The sequence below is a fragment of the Rattus norvegicus genome, chromosome 11 (genome assembly GCF_036323735.1).
Source record: "Rattus norvegicus strain BN/NHsdMcwi chromosome 11, GRCr8, whole genome shotgun sequence".
Taxonomy (NCBI): Eukaryota; Metazoa; Chordata; class Mammalia; order Rodentia; family Muridae; genus Rattus; species Rattus norvegicus.
This window is the reverse complement of record NC_086029.1, coordinates 88,844,910-88,865,429: the sequence shown is the minus strand read 5'-3', so window position 1 is coordinate 88,865,429 and position 20,520 is coordinate 88,844,910. Positions and strand designations below refer to the sequence as shown.

Genomic DNA, 20,520 nt, shown 5'->3' with positions numbered 1-20,520 from the left:
GTTCTCAGGAAGATTGTCCATAGCAGGAAATAAGATTCAATGAACCAAACCAGAAATCTGGATGTATTGAAGGTCAAGGAAGTTCTTCTAGCCTGGAGGTCAGTAAGATTTACCCCTAAAGGAGATGATACTAAATATATTAGACTTTATGGACCATGCCCTATTTGTTGCATGGGCACTAAAGCCTGCTGTATGAAAGAAGCTATAAACAAAGTACCAATCAATTAAGGCTTCTATATCCCAGTAAAGTTTTCTTTAAAACAGACAATAAGCTAATCTGAGCCTGTGGTCCCTACTGTACCGTCTTCTCCTTGAGTGAGTAGACAGCATAGTGTAGGGCGCTTCTCTAGAAAGGTTTTATCCTGTTCTGTTCAAAACCCCACATGTGCATGAGACAGATTGTGGTAGAGATAGCAGCCAGAACATCTTCATATTTCAGGAAAGGGAGAGTGATTAATAATTAACCTTTTGACAAAGCTAGGATGTGGAAAGGGGCAAGCATGGCCTGAAGGTTGATCATTACCTTTGGTCTTAGGTAGGTCTTAGGTAGGTCTTAGGTCTCAATTATAGCTCTGCTTCCTTCTCTTTAGGAGGAATCTTACAAACTTGTGCACAGTATTTGACTTTCCTCTCCTCCCCTCCCCTTTCCTTCACTTCTCCTCCCCTTCCCCGCCTTCTCCTTCCCCCTTTCTTCCCCTCTTTCCTCCCCTCCCCACCTCCCCTCCCCTCCCCTCTCCTCCCCTCCCCTCCCCTCTGCTCTCTTCTCCTTTCCTTTCCTCTCCTCTCCTCTCCTCTCCTCTCCTCTCCTCTCCTCTCCTCTCCTCTCCTCTCCTCTCCTCTCCTCTCCTCTCCTCTTCTCTTCTCTTTTCTTTCCTATCATTTAAAACAGAGTCTCACTATGCATCCAAGCCAGCCTTGAACTTGTGATCCTCCTGCCTCAGCCTCCCAAGTCTTGAGGTTACAGACATGCACCATCCTCTCTGGCTCGAGTAGATTTTCTACATCTGTCAAAAGAGCCATAATTTTATCTGTGGTTGAATCAGTCCAAGGGCTGGATTCTATGGCATATATGAACTGCTTAATGCAGTGTCTCTCACACAGTCTTCATAGATCATAGAAAACCTTACTGATTAGCAAGCAAAACCAGGTGAGTTCTGCCTCCAGGAAATGAAGTGTCTTGGTGGGGAAGTGTCACAAAATGACCCATCAGAGAGGCATGACACTGCTTCCCTGTCTGTTCGTGTCTGTCAGGAGCTTTATACCAGCCTGTGGGCTGTGAATGTGAATGCAGAATGCTGATGATTTTCTGACAGGGACCTATGGACAACTGTAGAGGGGAGACAATGGAGGGAAAGGCAGCCAGGACCTGGTCCTTCAGAAGGGAAGAGGGGACAATGGAAGAAGTCACTAAGTTAGGATTTAGAATCTTCTGGTAGACTGAAGGTCTGTATCCAGAAGAACCATAGTCATAGTCCTAGACTATCTGTTTCAGGGATTGTTGGCAACATACATCTCACCCAAATATATCACAGGACACTTGCAGTGCTGGACTGGGTCCTATTTGAAACTCAGCCCTTCTTAATGCAAGGGGAAGTGATTTTAAAGGTCTGAGTGTCTTAAATGAGAGAAAACTCAATTCATTTAACCCACCTGCATAGTAACAATTGAAGAACTTATTTTTTTTTTTTGTGTTTCCCACCCACATTTTCCATCCATTCACATCTAATCTCAAGTTTAAATCAAGCACAGAACACCTTTTGCATGGTCTTGGGTGGAGCCAAAGAAAAGGCATGCATCTAACCAGAGCTAACTGGAGAATCATATGGCTTTTTGGATCTTGCTTAGAAGCTGCTGAGGATAGGAGGGGCTTCAGGACTGCTGTAAAGTTGGAGCCCTACAGTGACTATTATTATTATTATTATTATTATTATTATTATTATTATTATTATTATTATTGACTTAGGCAGCAGATCAGTATCTCTGAGTTTTGGATTCAGTATCAGGAACATGATGCTATCTGCACCTTAGGGAGGCAACACTGATGAATGGAGGCAGTATGAGCTACAGAGAGTGTTTGTTGTCTCTCCAGATCCCACCACCCTCCTCTACTTGACTAGACTCATCTTCACCATGGATCTTCCTTTCCCTGAAAAGTTGTGTTTCATGAGAGATGTGTAGCCCTAGAAATCGATGATGCCTAGGAATCAGTGATGCTCATCTCCCTTCCTGTTCACTTACTGCCATAGGCTTAAGGTATCTATCTATTCAGCCCTAAGGCAGTCCGATGCATTAAATGCATTAACATGGGCACCATGCCGTGAGGTCATTGATAATTTTAAATGTATCTATACATAAGGAAGCTGATGAACAGAGAGTTTGTTAGTCTGAAACTAACAAGCAAGCAAGCAAACAATAGCAACAACAGTGAACCACACACACAGCTAATAATTGGTAGAGTTAGGCTCAAACTCAAGAGTCTGGGCCCCAATTTAGTGTCACTAGTCAGTATGCAGCATTACTTCTCACCTGACTGAAAGACTGCTAGTTTAGGAGACATTTTATTTACTGCTTTAATGGGAAGATATTCTTCATCACGGTCCCTGTATGAGAAACCTGGTATGACTTCATGGGTAATGCTATCATGACAATAAACATGGGTAAAACGTAAAGACAACAAAACAGGAAGCGAGCCTAGCTTGAATCACAACTTAACTGTTGGGCCAACAAACCCACAGGCTACATTTGTGTTTTGTTTTTCTGTGTGCATGTATGCATGTATGTGTGTATGTGTGTGCATGTTTGTGCATGTGTGTGTGTGTAAGAAAAAGAGGGACAGAAACAGAGATAGAGATAAAGACATTGGGATTTTTTGATATCTTAATTATGTGGTATAATTTTACAAATATAAAATCAAGGGATAATTAGTATTTTTCACCTCTCTGAGTTTCTGGATGCAAGCCAAGCCCTTTTCAGCCTGGTTTCCAGTGCTGCTTGTTTGTTGGACAACTACATTCTGTCCCCAGTGACTGATCTTTCTTAGTTTGAGCCAGCTTACCTGTTTCTCCTTCCATCCCAGGGCCAAACTATTACCCAGGGAAGACAGCCACATTTTTTAAATGGGTGCAAACACGGGCTCGGTTAGCCTTCTAACCTAGGGAAATGTCAACAGACATCAAAACGCTATCCAAACACATGAATCAAGAAGCGTGGAATTCTTGGTGTCAGCCAGTGGATGCAGTGTGTTATTTTGGGTGGTGGGTCATCAGGGCGCTTGTGAGGTCATATCTTGTGGGCGTTTGCCGGTCCTTTCAGCAAGCTAGGCCATTGTTGGCTCTTGCTTCCACAATCTCTTCAAATACTGTATCTGCCTGGACATGCAGCTAAGGAGTCAGAGAGTGGGGGAGAGGGCGCTATGGGCAAGGTTGGACATCTTTTGTTTGCTTATTCTCTTCCACTACCAGACCCCCACCCCGCACCTTTTCTTTCTGGACTGCTCTCTCCTTAGTTTCTCTCTCTCCTTCTTTCCCCCTCCCTCCTTCTTCCTTTCCTTCCATTTCCCCCCTTTTGGCCTCTCCCATCTTCTTTCCCTATCTTGGAGATCTTCTTCAATGAAGTGATATTTTCTGGCTTCTCTACAGAATCGCCTGGAGCGCTTGACAGCCCACTTTTCCCACCTCTCTGTTTTGGTTCCTCTGAGTAGGTGCACACAGCTGGCCCCTTCTTCTTCTTCTTCTTTTTTTTCTTTTGAGTAAAACCACAATCTGCTCAGCGAATCACTGCTTTTCGTTTTGTTGGCTGGAGGGGGACAGAGCAGATAGGCATAAGGATGTGTGACGGAGCATGGGACGATAATGACAGACTTGCTGATAATTAATATTTTCTGTCTCCATAATAGTGAAAGTCTTGTCCAAGTCCCCCAGCCAAACTCAAGTTAAACTCTTGCTGTGTGGGTTTAACTCTGTAGCCTGGCATGCTGAGGCTGGCTCAGAAGGAGTGATGCTGAACATGTGGAATTTGTGGTTCTCTTTTATTGTTATTACAGAGTAAACTGTGCATATCTAAAAAGGAAACTTTAAATCAACCCACTCTCAAGGTAAATTTGTGTACTGGGTCTTAGTGACCTAGGCCATAATTTAAATTACCAGAAAGTTTATATATTAATTATTAAAGGATTTGGGATTCTCTGGCCACACATTTTCATTTTGACAAACCCCGCCGTGTTTGTGCCTTGTGTTTGGGCCAGTTTTCTAATGCAATGGGGTGTCTCAAAACTGAGTGGCTGGTAACAATTTTCAAACCCATTTGGGCAACTTTCAGCATTGTCAGAATTTAGGACACAAATGCCTCCCACATGGCTCTCAGGTTCTAGTTGGTTATTTTCTTTCAAAAAAGCCAGCACACCATTTCCTATCAGTAATAGAATTTAAGGGATAAAGCAAGACTTTTCTACAATACGATTTTTTGGGGGGAATGTTTGATATTGCAAAATTAGATTGCATTAATTTGTAATGACTGCTTTAATGGGGAGTAGCTGAGTACAGCTACAACTTCCGTACTATGAAGCAGACGATTTCAACAGTTCTCTTATAAACAACAGTGGCTGGGATGGGTGGGCTTCCGAAAGCTGAAAGAAAAGGTTGAGGGTGAGGAATGGTCACCGTGCCCAAGCCTGTGGCTCATTTCATGAAATCATGAACACCCAGGGTGGCTAGACATCATTACCTCAGGGTTTTATTTAATCCCCACTGTATGTCTAACACGGAAAATTGCTAACTCGTTTTTAAAAGAAGGGAAAAGTCAGACACAGGCTTTGCCTTTTTCATGGGTATTAGAAGGATCCCTGCAATAGGTCAGAGAACTGTAAGGTTAAGGCAGGTTTAAAACTCAGAATCTTGGATCAGATTTGGGAAGATGCATCTGGGACTTGGCCAGCACCCCCACATCTCTCAGTAGCTACTTTCAAGGTAAGCAGAAGGCAAGGTGTTTGGAGGCGGCTCCTGACGTGATCACATTGTACCCAAGCCAGAAGCAGGACAAAGGCATTGACTGAAGCCGAGTGCTCCAAGAACTTGACTGTAGCTTAGCTAGGCCCAGGTCCCAGAGCTTCGCCTAATGTTTCTCCATTGATGTTGGAAGAAAGCTGCCTTCCTATTCCCCCTGTTCCCTTGTCCTTTCTTTCCCATCCTTGTCTCTCTTGTTCTTAAACTTCATTAGTTTCCTCCTATACTAGTTCACATTATCAGGAGACACAGGGTGTTCTATGCGATTTGGGGAAGTGTTAGTGGACTCTGGCTCGGAAAGGATCTCACGGGGCCTGGAAGACCAGGACCCAGGATCACTGGGCCCATGTTGTGTAGCATCCCATTGTAGAGACACCATGCACCCTCTCTGGATGTCAGAGATGGAAAGGCCCTCTGAGGACATCTGTCTTGATGTATTCCACATACTCATGCATACAAGATCGCACTGCACAAGATTCAACAGGCCTCTTACTATGTGCTATTCTGAGATTATTAGGCAGATGTGCAACTATGAGGATCTAAAACAGAGATGCTTCCTGAAATTTTTACAGCATGGCATTCTTTCTTTGGAACCTGTCGTGAATAGCTATTACAAGCATTATACAACAGCGAATCTGTATTATTCTTGTAACAATTCTTTAGGGCATGCATTAACTCCATTTTACCTTGCAAATCAGAGGTCAATTCATTTGCCCCAGGTCCTACATTTCTAATAGTGTTTGTAGAGTCTGTTTGGAATTCCAGTTCATGCCTGTCTGGTTATGATGATGACACGTTCTTCTTAGGCAATTTGACTGGGAACCTTCCCCATGAATGCTTCTGTGACATTCTACATGTGGCCATTTTCCCAAAGGTCCTGTCTTGTGCTATAGGTGCTTAGCAAATACTGTCTGCCACGTTAGTCTTCCCTGAGTGTGCCTTCTGCCACTTCTCTTGATTCCGTTTCACAGTTGCCTCCTTGCTCACTCTGTTGAGGGCATATTGGCTTTTGACATTTTGCATCAAGTAGCATAGCTAATGTTCAGATGATGGTCCTCTGTTTACAATGCTGTTTCATAGGACTATGCTCTCTTTCTTTAGATTTCTGTTCAAATAGCATCTTACCAGAACGTTGGTAATCCTATAGAAATGTTGTTTCTTCTGTTACAGAAATCTTTTTGATTTATTTTTTATATTCAATTTTCCATTTTATTTAAGCATTTCTCATATTTTCATTTATTCATGTGTGTGTGTTTGTGCGTGTGTGTGTGTGCCACAGTGCCCTATGTATGTCATAGGAGAACTTGTGGGAGTCAGTTTTTTTTAAGTATTTATTTTATGTATATGAGTGCTTTGTCTTCACACACACCAGAAGAGGGCATCAAATCTTTTTGAATGTTGTGAGCCACCATGTGGGTGCTGGGAACTAAGCTCAGGACCTCCAGAAGAGCAGTCAGTGTTCCTAACCATTAAGCCATCTCTCCAGTGCCATGGGAGTCCATTCTTTACTTGTACTATGTTGGTCCAGTGGATTGAACTCATATTCACAGCCTTGACGGCAGGTGCTTTTATTAATGAGCCATCTTACTTGAACCCCACTGCATCTTAAATACATTTTTCTTACTCCCCCCAAGAACCATAAGGTAAGAACTAGATCTTGCTTTGATTTTCAACTCTATTGATAGTGTTTTGAACATAGCCAGCAGAGGAGGGCTAGGGAAATACATATTGAAAGCATTTGTGTGAATGCATCTAGGGCCTAGGGTAAGTAAGACCTAATTAGACACACTGCCGGAGAATTGAGACCTAGGGGAATAGGTTAGGAAAAGACATCAGTTCAGGTGTGAAAATGGCTGTGTATAAGTGGAAGCAGAGGTGTGTTGTGATCTCTGGTCAAAGACAGAATAATTCTTCCTCTGCAGAGTGAGCATGCAGAGTTCACTGGAGACTATGTAGCTGGGATGAAGAGAGAGGTGATGGCTGCCTGGCTGTTGGTGTTTACCAATCTGTGTTATTACCTACTAAGACAGCAGGCTTTGCCTTTTTCATGGGTATTAGAAGGATCCCTGCAAGCATATGATGGCTTTCCTTTTCACTTGGGCCAGCTTGAAGATTTGAGCTCTGAGGAGTGTATATAGCTGTGACAACTAACATGGCTTAATTTGTTGATAAGAGGTCAGGGCTGATGGATCAGTGGGGCCATCAGGGTCTCTGTTTTAATTCATCTTTCCACCCTGCTGTCCTCGATGCAAAGCACAGGGCATCACTAATGCTCACAGTTGTAAGATGGCGTTGCATCTTCATGGCCTTGCATTGAGTGCATTGAGTTTGTGGCTTCCCACAAAGGAAAGGAGAGGTGAAAGAAAACCAAAGCAGTTTTTCGATGGTGGTCGCACTCTTTCGTCATGGGGTGTTATCCTTGGGAAGTCCTACTGCCTCTGGCTCTTCAGACAGTGTCCTGGGGTGGCCTCTACAGATCAACCAGAACCTGAGATAATATGATCTGCGAGAACCACAGCACATTCATAATGAGGGACTGAAAATTCAGGAAGGAGTTACTTCTAGGATCTCGAACACACTAGATGGGTATCCCACTCATGAGCTACATAGTAGAGGGTAAACTCACAAAGCAGAACTCAAATGTCTTTTTCCTTTAATATCTTGCCCTAGATATAAGATGTTATTTGTCAAGAAAATAATTTTAGATGGAAATGTGTGTGGAGGGCACTAATAATTGACAACTGAGTCCATAGTGGTTATATATGACTTTAGCACCAGGGACCTTAGTGGTTTTGTTCTTAAGTAATATTTTTAAAAGTATCAGAGACAGTGAGATGTGTGTGTGTGTGTGTGTGTGTGTGTGCACACGTGTGCGCGCATGAGAGAGACAGAGACAGACAGAGAAACAGACACAGAGAATAGACTCAGAGAACTCTGTGTCTCTGTGTGTAAGAATCTGTGTGAATACCTATTGAAGTGTATATGTGTGAGTGTTTATGAGGGTGTGTGTGTGTGTGTGTGTGTGCTTGAGAAAGTATATGTCAGAATGTATGTGCATATGTGTGTGAGTATATGAAATCATATGTTTGTGTATGTGAGAGACAGGAGATAAGTGTTTGAGTGTGTATACACTCCAAGTTCAGTTAAATAATAAAAGTAGTTTTCAAAGTGTTCAGATTTAGATCAATAGTGTGGTTGCTTTGAGTTTTTAAGTGGGTGACATATTGCATGTAAGAAGCAGATGTTATCTGTGATAAACTATGAGCGATGCCTATACATTCTGAAGAGTTATTTCTGGAATGCGGAGTGAAACTTCTTCGAGGAGCAAGGGTGTCTCCAAAGGTCAGCATACAACTCCAGGAAGGGGAGGGTACTGAAGCCAGTGGGGTGAGCTGGGTAAGTCGTGTATTTAAGGGGCAGTTTGCTCAAATCGATCAGTCTTATGATCAAGAATCCTGAGTCATTGAAGCAGATTGGCTAGCGATGGTGGGGCTTTGAATACTCTCTGTTCCAGTGTCTCCTCCTGTCTTTTCTGTTCACGGGTGGGCAGGTGGGGTGGGGGCTTCTCAGGCTCAGTCCTAGGCAAAAAAAAATGTGTTGAGTCACTTTGTAATTTCATTAAAGCATAGTAGACTTCCTTATGCAGCAGAAGCAAATTGCCCCGAGGAAATACCCATTGGTTATTGGATCTATTTACAAGCTACTGATTCATGTCGAATATTCTGAATTGGGGGGGGGGCTGAGATAGTTGTGAACAAGATTTATTTCAGCTTGTCATATGGTAGCTAGGTTTGAAGGTGGCTGTATATAAATCTGAGCACACACTGATTTTTTTTTTTCAGAAGCACTTAAGGAAAATTCTTCCTGTATGGTTCAGTAAAATGCTAAAACTCACCAGCTAAGTCTGGGTGCTGACAAACTCTGATTGGACATTTAGCAATTCCGGGGGCCCAAGTGATGGGAAACACACTCCACCTGTATCTCTCGCCCTTGGCTGTCTCCACCTGTTTGCCCCACGGGCATCTCAAACTCCGTGTGTCACCTTCCCCCAGCTTCTGCCTCCCCAGCTCCTCTTCTGAAGACCTTTATTTATGACGATGGCCTCATTATCGTCCCAATTATGCAGGCCTGAACAATCAGTCATCTCTGAGGTGCTCCTCTTCTTCCTTTCAACCTAATCAGGTTGTCAAACCCTGTCAAGTCTCTCTTTGCCCCACATCTTAAACCTAACCCCTTCGATTCCTCCTGCTGGGCAGGGTCCCAGTAAACACCTTTATCAAGGCTGACCTCAGTGGTCATCAAGGTTTCTTGCTTTGTGCTTCTACTGGAGGTTAAGAGTTTGACCTTGGCTGTAAGGTACTGGCTCACGTTCAGTCCTTTACCAACTACTGCTGAGACACACCTTTGCCTTGTTTTTTCTTTGCTTCTTTTTATCTGAGTTGAACCCAGGGGTGTGTGTGGGGGTATGGTTTGTGCTCCATAGGATGGTGAGGATGGATGCTTTTAACCGATGCACACATCCACACACTAAAGTAAATATGAAGCACCATGAAATTTGAAGAGCATCCCGACTCTAAGTCTCTCCTGGCTTCACATTCATTCAGTTTAACACAATCAGATTATCTTCTTAAAATACCACCTGATCATCTCATCTCTGTGCTCACAAGTTTTTAGTGATGCCTCATTATCGACTTAGAGTCCACAAACTGGATTACAGACTATCTCAGGTAACAGAATCGCCACAGCAGCTTTGAGAAGCGGAAGGATAAGAACGGTGGCTGTACCCAGAGCCTACAGCTTGATAGGTAAAGAGTTAACATTTTGGAGGGGTCTTTTGGCATTTAGATCCTCTAATTTAAGAACAGTTGAATTAAAAAAATAATCATAGTGACAAAATTAGAGATTGCAAGTGAATCTTGTGTCAAATAACACAGGTCTTATAGTGGTGGGAATATTCCAGTGTCCAAAGTGTGAGAAATATTAACGTCAACTTTATGGCTTGATGTACAAGACTTTTGCAATATGGATCCAACCTACTTTTCTAGTTTTTCATTCCTGGATTCCAGTTACATAATTTATAACCTTATTAAATCAGACATGCTGATGTTCCCATATGCGTCTCATCTTTCCTCTGTCAGAGTGGAACTCTAGCCCCTCCCTTCTTACCTCTATGAATCACTTAATCATGTCCCTACTACATACTCATCCATGTGGTGCAGCCCAAGGGTTGCTGAGGAATTGACAGAGGATAACAAAGAGAAGTAAGGCAGATAACATGAAGATGTCTTCCCCTGAAGACCTTAATGTGGAAAATATTTTCTTAAGCTTTACTGGGAATACAGAGAACAAAGAAATAGACATATTTGCTACTAATGAAACTGGCAATTAAATGAACACTTATTAATCGACTGTTTCCTACAGGAGAAATAGCAACTTGTAAATAAAAACATCCCACACATAAGTCCAGGGCAGATATGGTCATACTTATGGTGAGCTTCGTAAGTCCAATAGTAATTTCAGGAGATAGGCTGTGACGATGTCAGAAAACCCTGTTTTAAAATTGGGAGGATGAGGCCCGATGTTGGGGTACTTAGCCGTTCCCTGCACTGGCAAACTTTCTGAGACTTTGTGAATGAATTGGAACAATTTAGGAGGACAGTTATTAACCCTTTACTAACTTCTACAAGTCCACATCACACTTCCACCATCCAACAAAGCAGAACTAATAATGGCCATATGAGAACCAAATGCAGGGACTTAGTAACTTCTGCAGGGGCCGTGCGTATCATAACAGTTTCCTCATCGGTGAGATGGAAGAGTGTCTCTTCACTAGGTTGTCACATGAAAATTCAGTAGGGAATCCATACAAGGTGTCAGGAGCATGTTATCCAAGAGGGAATACCATCTTTGTTTCCTGATCACCACTGCTGAGCATGCTCAGTAGAAAGGCAGGGCATGATTAGAATAGCAACAGTAGCATGTTGGTGCTGTTCGAGCCTCATTTGGGATTTAGTGACAGCATATTTGCAACTCCTTGGAAATTTCTCTTTCCTCGGGGCTGGCCTGTTATTATGAAAACAGAATCTTAAAACTATCATTTGTTTATGCAATGCTTTGTTTACTTCAAAAGGCTTTTACAAGTATTCACTGCATTAATTCCTGAAAGCAACCTTGAATGTTAAGCAGGCATGAGTCATGACTGCCAGGTAGAATGGACACAGAGAAGCTGGGGCACTGCTTTTTGGTCATAGTCACAGAATGTCATTGGTGATTGTGGAAGACTCCCATTAGAATTGTTCGAGAGACCCTGAAGGTCCTCTCTTCACATCTCACTTCAGCTGATTGTTGTAAAGATAGGGCCACTCTTGTGGTTCTTTCTAGTTCTCTCCATGATAAACGGTAGGCTAGCAGGGGTGGTACCTCCTTCTTGAATTCATTTTGCAGAAGTGCAAGAATATCCTTTATGTTTTGCCTTGATGATTCTGCGTGTGAGAGAGAAGATACAATCTGTTTAAATCTTTCTAGCTGGGCATCGTGGTGCGTGCCTTTAATCCCAGGGCTTGGAGGGCAGAGGCAGGAGGATCTCTGTAAGTTTGAAGCCAGCCTGGTCTACAAAGAAAGTCTAGGACAGTCAGGTTTGTTTATACTAACAAACTCTGTCTTGGAAAAACAAAAACTAAAACAAAAACAAATTTTAAACTTAAAAAATTATTAGTGAAGGAACTCAGGCAATAGGTTAAAACTTAAGCGATTGCAGAATTTAAACACACCGTAATACTGATTATCTCTGCATGATAGGATTAGATATAATTTTCTTTTTGGTTTTCTTTTTATACTTATTTGGGCTTAAAACCAATTCTCCCCACTCCAGTACCTGTAAACTGTCATGCGAAGATAGCAGCCATATTGGGTTAAGTAGCATACTATCCTCACATTTGACTTTGTATTTCCACTTACTTTGGCAATTCTGGAAACATCCTTTTGCCTCCCTGATTTGTTCTCTATGAGGGAGAAATAATAATGAGGCTGGAGAGATGGTTCAGTTGTTAGAGCACTTGTTGCTTTCACAGAGGACCTTGGCTCAATTTCCATCACCTACGGTCGTTCACAACTCCAATTCCAGGGGACCTGTCACCTTCTTTGGGCCTCCACGGGCACGAGGAATATGTCCAGTTAGATATATACATGTGGGCAAAGCACTCATACACACTTACTGGAAATAAATCTTGAGAAAGGCAATAACAACAAGCTCTTTGGTTTGAGAGGAAATTATAAAGAAGTAATGCAATTTAAGGACTGGCCTGTGGCCTTTAACAGATCTCCAAGTGGTGGTTCTGCTTTCAACAGTCAGAGCTAGAGAAGTTGATGAATGGCCTTTAGCTTTTATATGGAAGAAGCCATACAAGTTTGCAAAAGGATCTAAGCAAAGTCTTGAAGGTGATGTATTATCCCGTTTTCAGTTCTTCCCCCGGTGTCCTTTAATGAGTGGCTCTCAGATGCTTCCTAATGAAATGCTTCAGGTCAACCAGAAGATGCTTGTTTAGATTATCCTAGGAGAATGCCGCAGAGACCTGTTTCCAGGCCTGATCCCAGAAGTTGGAGGACAAAGAAGAGGTTTCTGCATCCTAACATGCATTCCAGCACAGGTTGGGATGCAAGAATTTGAAGGTTCCCAATTTGCTCATCTTGGCCTTGCTCAGATCACTCTACCTAGCTGGAGCCGAAGCCTCTGTTTTAGAGGTGGGCTCAGTCTAGTTCCGGTCTAATTGCTTTATGTCATTCATCAGGAATTCCTTTTCTTTGGTGTTGCCAATTGTGGGGAGAGATTGTGTCCACCACTATCTGCTTTGTTGCTCCCGGGTTATAAGTGAGGTGATGGGTCGGCTGCTCTGGCAGGGTGCTTAGCTTCACTGCCAAATTTAGCAAGTTGCAGGCTGGGTCTGTTGGGAAGGGAAGCCCTCAGTGACTATCTCTACCTCCACAGACTGATGGCAACATGCCCTGAGGGGTCAGCCACCGGCTTCTTTTCTGTTGAACTTCAAATTGAAGGCTTCCTGACCTGGACCTTGGATCCCTACAAGGTTGTCTCCTCCAGGAGGAGTTTGGCAGAGAAAGATGGGGAGGGAGTGACAAGAAAGGAAACTCAGGTGTCAAGGATGGGCTTGCAATACCACAGAATCCTCTAATTTAGCAGGCACCGGAGTAGATCCCCCTGTTCACTCAAACACTCAGCAAGGCCTGCTCTGGTTAGGGCCTGCCATCTTTTTTTCTCACTGTCCAAGAGAAGCTGCCTCATGGCACAGCCAGAAGAGTCCATGGTGTGGTTTTTTTTTTTTTTTTTTTTGGTTCTTTTTTTTTTTTCCGGAGCTGGGGACCGAACCCAGGGCCTTGCGCTTCCAAGGTAAGCGCTCTACCACTGAGCTAAATCCCCAGCCCCCCATGGTGTGGTTTTTAAATGTCCCAGCCAACATTTAAGAGCCTGTTGTCTTGACTCTGAAGTCTGTCCCTATGTTACTGTCACTTTCCCAATTCAGGTCCTCACCCTCTCCATGCAGAAGTTGCTTCTTGGTCTTCCTCAGTTTATACTCTTTAAAAATCTACCCTGCCTGTCAAATTCTGCCACTGAATCTTCAGAATTCAAAGTCATGGTCAAATTCATCTTTCTTTCCCCAGTAAAAGACTTTCCTTGTCCCCTGTTGCTTGTAGAAACATGTTACAGGACAAGATAACTTGTTTCAATTGGTCTTTAAGCCCCTGAGTTTCCCGACCCCAACATTTTGGTTGGTTTATTCTATAAATGTAAGCCATACTGGGACATTCAGTAGCTTTTGTACAAAACTTTACACTGTCTTTGGATTGTACTATGCGGGATGTGAAGAGAAGGAAAAAGGATGCAGCTACCTGGAAAATCCGTCAGTACCTTTCTCACCAGATGGAAGTCCATGGAGTACAGGCATGAAGTTTAAGGTGAAGTTTATGTTCGGAGAAGGATGATGAAGACAACTGGTCACCGCATACATCTGCCGTGAAAAACCTGTGGAGCTGGGTAAAAAAGAAAGCTTTCCCTTGAAGAAATTCTAAAGAATGCAATAAGCAGACAGGTAGCTTAATGTCTCTACATGATACAAGAGATAGCTATATTCATCTGTGGGCTTTACTTTGTTCCTCATGTGCAAGAAAATGACCTGCGACGATAAATTAACACAATCGAAACATTCTTCATTCTACAAGACTCTTGTGGGATGTTTGGTTCAGAAATAGAGCTATAATTACCACACGCTCCTGCTAGCACCCAACTCCTTATCCCTCCAGACAGATGATAAATTATGCTTCCTCAGGGGGAAATATAAGCCTTGAGGTCCAGCAGACCAAAGACAATAAATACTTCAACAATTTAGAGTAGATTTTTGGAACTTTAATCTGTGTGTTAAATATAGAAAACAATGTCTGATATGTAAATTGCTATGAGATAGGTAGATTGATTATAAAGCACCTGGTAAATAAATAGGTCTATGTCTTATCATTCCAGGCTGTCACTCACCACGGAACTTTGCTGTCTGTAAATACGGTGTACTCTTCTTGACTATTCTATTATCCATCTATCTATCTATCTATCCATCTGTCTATCTACCCAAGTTCCTTGGGGTGGTGGTGATTGGAGGGCTTGGAAAATACTGGTTATTAAATATTTCAAGCTTAAAATGAAAGCTCATTTTTCTTTCTAGGTAGGAGCCTTCAAGACTAGGTCTTATGTATTGCTCCTATTAGAAATGGCATTCTTTTAATCTCTGAATAGCTACTTCATATCCATAACATTTAAATGAATTGCAATTTTATTTTCAGGGTGGACTGATCAAGTCCAACTGTGAAACCTTCCCATCCTTGGCATTCTCTATTCCTCTCATGGCTTTTCTCCTTCGGTCTTTCTTAGAATGTTCTTTCTAACAGATGCTAAGCAACCTGAGCATAGAGGAATTTTCATGGTCAACCATGGAGCATGCCACCTAGGCTAGTATTTTGTGCATGGTGCCATTCAGTGCACTTTGTTGAATAAACCATGTTGGTGAGCTACATTCCCTTTGTGTGGTGTTCTTTACTATTATATTCAACACTTTCTTGACCTGAACTGTGTACATCTCAGTTAAAACCAAAGAGACACAAAAGGTCTTGGTGTCTTTGACCAATACAGTCTTATCAAGAATCTGCTTTGATATCCTAAACTCATTTTGTACAAATGCATGAGACATGGTATGAAAAGACCTCATTTGTATCCAAAGTACATTCTGGGGACTTGAAATGTAAATGATCAAGTCTTCTCAAAGTACAGGTCTGATTTAAGCATGATGCAGGATTAATTAACAGCCAAGCTCAAACATTGCCTTCTTGACTGTTACCCGCATTTGGATGACACTTACAACACACACAGGTTAATTTGCCAGGCATTGAATTGTTCAGTCACTTCCTAATGACGATATAAAATAATGACTTATTTATTTTTAATTTTAGTGATAGCATCATTTGGTCTTTGAACATGTAAGCCATTTCTTAAGCTTTGACCAAGTTATATACTTGTGAATCCAATTGAGATTGTACCTCTCAGTTCAGAAACATTTTTAAAACGTGGGTACCCTTCATGATGGTAACTAAGTGCCTGTCTTCCTGAGACTTTACAACGTTCAGTGCTTTTGCCTTGAGCACTTAGCCTAAATAAGTCATCAGGACGGTTTGTTTGTTCTGCCTTAAAGTTTCTGATCAAAAGCGTCCTTATGAAAGATCAGCTGCCAAATGTGGAATTAAGCTATGATGTACATTTTCCATGCCTAATGCCTCCCAACGTCAATTAGAAAAATCAACTTTTCGCAATGTACTTTGCAGCAGAAGGTAGGACAGAGTGTCAGAAATCCCCCTGTTCCTGCCACACGTACTTTTGCTGTAAGAAATCCCATCTGGGAGTAGGAAGAACAGAAGTTGGAAACTGTTATTTGAGGGTGAACTCCAGGTGAGCCTCAGGGTGCCAAATCACTAACACAATGACTGTTGATGTTGGCTAAGAGGTAGGTACTCTGCCTACAAAAGAAGGGAGAAGTGGCCCTGGCATGGTCCCAGTGATGGGCTCACTGTCACAGTATTGTTTTCCTTTCTTGATCACATATCTTAATAAGGACATTGGGGAACTAAACCACATACAGACAAGAAGAGCCTGGCTGGCCAGGGATTTTCTCCTTCTCGAATGAGGAGTTGAAATGATAAGGTGTTTGTTGTGACTGGTATCTTCTAAAATAAGTGATGAACACACACACACACACACACACACACACACACACACACACACACACACAGTCCCCCCCAACAGACAGATACAGAGACACATACCCATACACACATACACATACATACCATACTCATGCACATATACATACATACTCCCACACATATACACATATGCATACTCGTACACATCCATACACTCCTACACACACACACACACACACACACACACACACACAAACCTGAATATAGAGACAATCTATCATAAATAATTGTTTCAATTTAACCTTTAAGTGATCAAGCACAGAACAAGCCAAATTATAAATTAATTTGAGGAGGTATTAAGTTCAATACATCCACTGTATGGTAGAATGTTTATTTCTATTGTGGTTTTAGACTGATGTTACCTGTAGATCATTGCTAGAACCTTCTTCTGCATAGACTACTGCCCTGCAATCAGATAAAACCCATGATCACTCTCATTGTTCAGTGAAGACCTGTGTCCTAGGCCTACATTTCCCAAAGCACATTGCCTTTACTTCATTGTGTCCATCCACAAAAGGAGCCCTTGGGTATAAGGGAATTGGCAAATTGTTCTGTCCAGCTATTTGTTCTTAGGTCTAGTAGCAATAGGATGCCTAGGAGCTTACATGTACACAACCATGAACTTCTGGGCCTACCTCAGATCAACTGAATAAGAAACTACAGTTCAACAGGCCTTGGATGATTTTGATGCATACTGAAGTTAGTCAAGCATTGCTCTAGACTAGTACTTTTCAACCCACAAGTCACATTTTCTCCTATAGTCTTAGGAACTCCAACTATGAATTTGCTTGCATTCATACTTCATAACTATAATTTTGCTACTGAGTGGTGATGCTACTTACCATGTGACGTGTGGGTTTTCCACTGGTTCCCACCCACACTTTGAGAGCCACTGCTAGACTATGCTCATCCTGCCTTGAGACTTCGAACTGCCCTGCCCCAAAGGTCCCACATGGACTTTGCAGGCCTGTGTGAGATCTTTGAGAGTTTTCTCCATTCAAGGGAAATGTTTTGATGTCATTGGATGTATACTTAGGACTGAGCGATGACTAAGAGGTGCTCTTTTGAAGAGTAACCCACTGATGGAGCATGGAATCATAAATTACTAGTTCTATCTAATCCATGAAGCAAAACCTACCCAGTGAGGAAACGACATTAAGACTGGAGATAAATGACTGGAGAGAGGAGCCAGCTCTCTTTCCGTTCTGTTGCTTTGCACCTGGGGAGAAACGCAAAACTCAAGTGATCAAGAGACACTAAAACCTCAAGCTCATATGTACTAAGCAATGCTGTAGTATCACAATAACATATCGAAATCCCCAGGAAACCTTAGCTCATTTCCCCCAAAGCAAATAGGTGCTACGGAATGTGGATGAATCATTTCTATTTCAGGAAATGTCTAGAATTTCATGATATATTTTGTTGTACATAGCTTAGTATTTTTTTCTTTTGGCTCACTTTCTTCCTCCTTTTTATCTTATGAATTTCTGAATTGGTACGAGAACATGGAGTACTCAGTTACTTCATGTTTACCTTTCAGTTCTACTAAAGGATGGCTTCAAACCTAGAATGAGAGGTAGTCAACACTCTATATACAGGCTTATGGGCAGGTCAGCTGAACAGATAGACATGGATATGTGATCCTATAGTGGTTTTTCCAAAGTCAAATAGTAATGTGTAATGTAATGCAATCTGCTATTCCCTGAACCATAGCTTTTTTATTATTATTATATCAGTGTACCTCATGAAATGCAGGGGGTATTTGGTAAATGAATTTCATCTGAAATTTGGTAGAATGATATTTCTTGGGTAGGGAGTGAACCATGTGATTCTTGGAGGACAACTAGAATGACTCTTGTTGACCATGACCAACCCAGGGTAAGTGTTGAGTGTAGATTGTATCTGTGACAGACACTAGAGATGGCGGGGTGGAGAAATGTTTCAGTGCTGAAGCGTACTTGCTAATCTTGCAGAGGAGTTAGATCCGGTTCTCAGTGCACACATGGGAGCTCACAAACATCCCAAGTTCTAGGTCACAGGGATTTGATGCCCTCTTCTAACCTCCTCAGGCACCAAGCATAGTCATCATGTCCATATCCCCATTTGGGTGAAACACTTACAGTCATAAATTAAAACAAATATTAAAAAAATAGTTAGAGGTGAGCAGTTTTGCTCTTCCCATACCACTTGTATGGACTAGCACTAACAAATTTAAAGAGGAAAGTATGCGTGTCATATGCAATCATTAAAGCTTGTACCATTCTAATTCTCCCAAAGTCAGAAGAGTAAATTTGGTCTTGGCTGTGGGAACTTCATCCATGAGGAAGTACATGGAGAGATTGGACTTCTGATCTGTGGGCTGAGCACTGAAGTCTGCACTCTCCTAGGCATCCCGCCACTCTCCAAAGGGCATGCAGCCTGATGCCAGACAGCTCTGGTCCCTGTTCTTCTCATTGCCCTGTGTGGATTCTACACCATTTACTTTCAGTCTCTCTGGAAAGGAAATGGAAATATTAGATTTGGAACATTATTTTTCTGCTTTTGGATACGTTTTAAATTTACATTTCAAATGTTATCTGCTTTCCAAATTTCCATCTATAACCCCCCTAGCCCACCCCCCTCCTCCTGCTTCTATGAGGGTGTTCCCCCACCCTCCCACCCATCTGCCTCTTCCCGCCTCCCTGCCCAGACATTCCCCTACACTGAGGCATCGAGCCTTGGCAGGACCAAGGGCTTCTCTTCCCACTGATGTCCAACAAGGCCATCCTCTGCTACATATGCAGCTGGAGCCATGGGTCTGCCCATGTGTCCTCTTTGGATGGTGATTTAGTCCCTGGGAGCTCTGGTTGGTTGGTCTTATGGGGTTTGCAACCGCATAAGAACTTTTTTTTTTCTCAGAACATATGATCCATTTTTAACCTAGATAGTATAGAGACGGTGAGGCTTGCATATTTAGTGTACTCCAACGTATGTTCCTTTTCAGATGAAAATGAAAAGTAACCCAAATCAAGGGCTCATGTAATTCACCTAATGTCCCAACCAAGTCATAATAAAGACAGTTGTCACAAGAGGTTTCCTTAATTGTGTGACATTTTTTTTTCTTGTAGTCTGGCATAGAGCTATTTTTCTTCTCTCTCTCTGGCAACCTTCTGGTATAGAAATGGCCGGTATCTATGTGAGCAGCTATAGTAAACTACACTCAGATCTTCTCAACCAATGTACATGCAGGATTCAGCCCCTCCCACCTGGGTATTTCTCTAAAACGTCAACGTTTTGTAAACCTCAAAACTGACATTGGGTTTTTTCATTCATCTAAACAGCCTTGAAGCATCTATGTAATTTGGAATGATAGGTTAATAAAAGATTAAAAACCAAGAGTGGCCAGATCCCTCTAGGCTGAGGAATGAACCTTTTCAATTAAATAGTTCTAGAGTAAGAACTGTAGATGCAATATTTTTTAAAGCATTTAGTTATGTATTAGAAGATGGGGAACATGGAAGTGGTGGATATGACTTATACACAGAAGCTCTTCCTGAAGAGTCCAGAGTTCATTTGGTCACCTAATAATTGCATGGTATATTAGTGAAATGACATTGAAACGCTCATAAATACTGTAAGACAGCCTCAGGAAGCTGAAGCATTTGGTTGCAGCTCTGAGAAGTTATGGTTTCGAATACTATGTGTGGCAGAAATGCACTTAACGTGTCTTGAATTTTAGGCCAAGAAGGATGTTTCAGAAGTTCATGGGCAACTGGAGGGCCCTGAGCCATTTTCTGATTTTTGTCTGGATTAATCTGAGTTGGTAGTTAGTCTTTGCTTCATGGTGATGCTTATCCCTTAAACACACAGGTTATTATTTCTACACTAGAACAATACAGGCTCTGTGAAGAAAGAGTGAATGAAGAAAAATGATGCCCTAGTTGAAGCAAGAGTTTTAACATTTGGTGGTAAAACAAACAAATAAATAACAACCAAAACAAAGCCCTAGTACTTTTTAAAAGGCAGAGGCTAGGTTGGGTTCAGGGGAAGACTGGCTTACAATAAGACTGGGCACTCTCAGAAGACTGATCTTTATCTGCTTGGGGCCAGGGGTGAACTCCTTGTTGGGATGGGTGGTTCCATTCTTCATTGTCTTGTTGGGTCATGGGAGATATTGGGATTACTAGAAGCTATAAAATCTAATTCTGGTATCAGTTCCTGCATGTGC

General features: G+C 42.1%; 1 protein-coding gene and 1 long non-coding RNA gene across 4 annotated transcripts in view; one reads left to right on the top strand and one right to left on the bottom strand.

Annotated features, from left to right (window-relative positions):
- Window positions 1–20,520, top strand: part of Tprg1 (tumor protein p63 regulated 1) — a 127,438-nt gene that overhangs the window by 89,239 nt on the left and 17,679 nt on the right. The window lies entirely within an intron of this gene.
- On the bottom strand, window positions 6,915–18,841 carry LOC134481021 (uncharacterized). 3 transcript variants are annotated; one of them, XR_010056171.1, is made up of 5 exons: window positions 18,572–18,841; window positions 17,452–17,532; window positions 16,676–16,718; window positions 13,902–14,042; window positions 6,915–8,578 (listed from the first exon to the last, which is right to left on the bottom strand). It is a non-coding gene; the product is annotated as an uncharacterized LOC134481021 (long non-coding RNA). The 3 variants fall into 3 exon arrangements; XR_010056170.1 differs by lacking the exon at window positions 16,676–16,718; XR_010056172.1 differs by lacking the exon at window positions 16,676–16,718 and having other exon boundaries at window positions 13,921–14,042.